We start from the raw sequence: 4,051 nt of genomic DNA on the forward strand, positions 1-4,051 counted from the left end.
AAACCGAAACGCCCTCTACCATAGCTGTGCGCTGATTGGACGAAGCTTGTGTCGATCAAATCAGAATGCGCGCGGTCGTTGTGACGTAACTTAATTTCAGATATTAGCTGCCGCACCCACCCAACTTCAAAAACACACACAGGCGTCTGGTTAGGTGTTGATGATAACTAGGGTGTATGGATGAATCGATTAGTTAATAGACCTTTTTCACACTCTGGGTTTTAGAACGCGGAAGTAAACGATTGCAGGGTAAACCTCAACAGCGGTGAATGGGAGTGACTGGGAAACCACCACAGCAAATATTATTTTCACTTACCCATTTGCTCCAAGAGCAAAAAAAAAAATCCACGATTACATTTTAATGACATTCCATGAAAAAAAAAAAAAAATAGAGAAAAAAAAAATAGAGATCGTTGGATTAAGTCAAATGGGAGAAGATGACAAATGTACTGTCACTCTCTCAGCAGCTGTCATAGAAACCCCCTTGCAGCAGTGGTAATTATAAAAAAAAAAAAAACTAATTCCAGTGTAATATAACACAAAGCATAATGTTATAAACTTACACTCAATATTTTTTTTAAATCGACCATATAAAAAAGTTTGCTAGATTTACGCTGCTAAATAAAGCGGAAACACGTCATCACAGTCTGTGAAAAAGGTCCGTCAGCGCAGTGGCAGCCATTGCCTTAAGATCAAAGGTCAAATATATTAGTTTATTTTACAATAAGCCTATCCAGCAACGGTGCTGGGCCTATCATTAAAAAGATTGGACACACTTAACTGAATTTATGTTTCTCATGATTTTACAATCCTTTTGATTTAAAGGCTTACACTTAAAGGAGCTGTAAGTGATTTTAGTCGTTCTAATCATAGATATCTAAGGTTCCAACTTCCACGAGACTGAGCCGTTGAATTAAACACACCCTCTTTCCAAAACCTCACATCAGAGTTAAATGCTTGAAATTAGTTTTGTAGACAAATATAAACCATGTCTGTACCCCTTTACAGTACAGTGAGGTTTTATTTGTTAACACAAATAAATGCATTAGATATCATGAACTAACAGTGAACAATATATTTCTACAACATTTATTAATCTTTGTTAATGTTAATGGTAACATTTTACAATAAGGTTCCATTTGTAAACATTAGTTAACATGAACTAACAATGAACAATACTTTTACCGCATTTATTAAAACAAATATTAATAAATGCTGTAAAAAAATATATTGTTCATTGTTAGTTCATGATACCTAATGCATTAAGTAAGGAATAATTGATGACGGACAGTTGAATTATTGAAAAATGATGCACACCCGAGGTGGTAATGTGGTCACGACGCGCAGCGGAGTCAATTATTCCGCTTATACCACGGTTACCACACCTTAATATATGGTTCAGGGTTTTTATCTAGGGGTGTAAATAGGACGTTTCATCACGATATGATCTTATATCGATTCTCTTGGCCTGCGATCCGATATTTGTCGATACTTCAAAGTCTGCCGCGATACGATTTTGATTTGATTTGATTTAAGGCCCTGCGATCGATATTCCGATTTTATGTGCCTATTTTACACAATCATATTTTTTCCCCCTCAAATGCAACCAAAATATAATTTGCATTTTATTTATTTTATTTTTTTTAAGCTCTCTGAAAAGTGCAAATTTAGTATCCACATTGGACATCCACAACAAAATAAGGTACTTCAGACGTTGGAAAATAGACAGATAATAATATAAAATATAACGTCACACACAAGTGATCATCAGTCGTTTGATTACATCTTATTTTTCAGTTTAATCCAATTCAAAGTACTTGCATGCCCATGACTTGTTTCCAACTATCCATGCTAACCATGGTTTTCTTGGCTACAACTTCCACAGTTGTAATGAAAATTCTGTTACAGTTAACTGTTAAATGTTAGTAAGAGTGTTGATGTGTAGATGTGTAAAGTCTTATAACTGATGCTGGCGCTGTGCAGGTGATTTCTCTTTCCCTCATTAGTGCTGTATGCCAGCGTTGTCAAGATGTTTCACATGATGGTTGAACTGCTCCATGGTACTTTTAAATAGCAAATTCTCATGTAAATTTCAAATGGGTCACATGCGCAACGATACTGATGGAAGCCTGAATTAATCGTGCATGTGAGCCGCTCTGCGTTTGTCACGAGAGCTCACATTTTAAGGAGCGCCTGGTTGACATGCTCACACTGATCCTGCCCAGTTGACATGCACGCACATATATCAGAGCACAATTTGGCTTCACAGATCCTGCGCACATCTGTGTCCCACGTGAAATGCGTATTTAGCGCTCATAAAGTAAAATGAATGTAATAAGTTTGCTTCATCGCCTGACGGAAATGCGTACGGACGTGGCTGACATGAGAGTATTTAAATAAAGGTGCATCTTAAAAAAATGTATATCGATATTTACGTGTTGTATCGATAACATTGGATTGTTGGTCAATGGATCGATGCATCAGTCCAGATCGATGAATCATTACACCCCTATTTTTATCTCAAGACATTTTCTGGTTTCCTCCCTAAAATGCTTTTGTGAGTGGAACTACTTTCTTCCGCCACAGATTCAGCTTCTTGCTCTGGTACAGCTCAAGCCTTCGTTGCTAGTTCGAAAACGTCACTTTAGAACTAGCAACGGAGGATACGCTGCTTTTCGCATTGGAGTAATAAGGTAGTGTGTGTGTGTGTGTGTGTGTGTGTGTGTGCGCGAGTGAGAGAGAGGGGTAGTGCAGTGCTTTCAATTATAGCTATGTGAGGCTGATTAGGGCGAAATACATTGAAACTCTATTTGTTGGTCGCCACACGAGTCTCAATGTGTGTGTGTGTGTGTGTGTGCGCATGCGCGTGCATATGTAAGTGTGTGAGCGTGTGTGTGTGCATGCGTATGTATGTGTGTGAGCGTGTGTAAGTGTGGGGGAGACGAGGGAGCTTTTCAACCAAAATTAAAATAAATGTAGGATATTATAGACATTGTTTGACATTTTTAACTGATTTACTTTAACCAATGTCTTTGTTTATATGGTTATTTTGCTGTGGTAGCATGTACGGTGTGTGTGTGTGTGTGTGTGTGTGTGTGTGTGTGTGTGTGGGTGAGACGAGAGCGAAAGAGAGAGAGAGAAAGAAAGAGAGGGAGCCCAGGGACGCTTTTCAATCAAAATTGAAATAAATTTAGGATATTATACACACTGTTTGTCATTCTTATCCGATGTACTTAACCAATGACTTTGTTTATATGGTTATTTTGTTTTGGTAGCCTGTAGGGCTCTTTGAAATAACTGAAATAATTTGGTGAAGTGATATGGAGCTGTTATGCGGACAAGACCTGGAACTACTTCATAGCCGTGCTTTTACTTGAAAAATAATTGCACACCTTAGAACGTCTGTCAACCAATCAGAATCAAGCATTCAACAGACCGGTGGTATAACTAATGTTAACATATATAACCTTATTGTAAAGTGTTACCATGTTAAGTTATAAAAAAAAATTTAGTTCAGGTTTGTTCAAAATGCATTAACAAATTTTAGCATATAGCTAGCCTACAACCTTTAATTTAAAACATTTATTAGTATATGTTGAAATTAACATTAACTAAGATTAATTAATGCTGAAAATGTAGTTCATTGTTAGTTCATTTTTATTAATGTGGTTTACAAAATGTTAAAAAATACAACCTTATTGTGTTACCTAGTGTTACCTAAACTTCCATGTGTTATTTCATTGTTTTGATGACTTTGCTATTATTCTAAAATGTGGAAAAATGTAATAATAAAGTATATGTTAGTTTGTTAGAGTTAAATATTTAGTACATTTAACCTGTCAGTAATAAAACGTGGCTTACAGTCAACATGAATCATTTTGAGAACACATGACTATTAATTAAGACTATTATCATCTGTGTGTAAAAACATATTTTCCCTATAGGACATCACTCATCAACTCATAATAAAAAGTGACATTATTATTATTATTTTAATTTCTATAGATTTCCACTGCTCTTTTCCCTGTACACGAATGACTGCACTGCAAAA

Source organism: Myxocyprinus asiaticus, chromosome 21, assembly GCF_019703515.2.
Source record: "Myxocyprinus asiaticus isolate MX2 ecotype Aquarium Trade chromosome 21, UBuf_Myxa_2, whole genome shotgun sequence".
NCBI lineage: Eukaryota > Metazoa > Chordata > Actinopteri > Cypriniformes > Catostomidae > Myxocyprinus > Myxocyprinus asiaticus.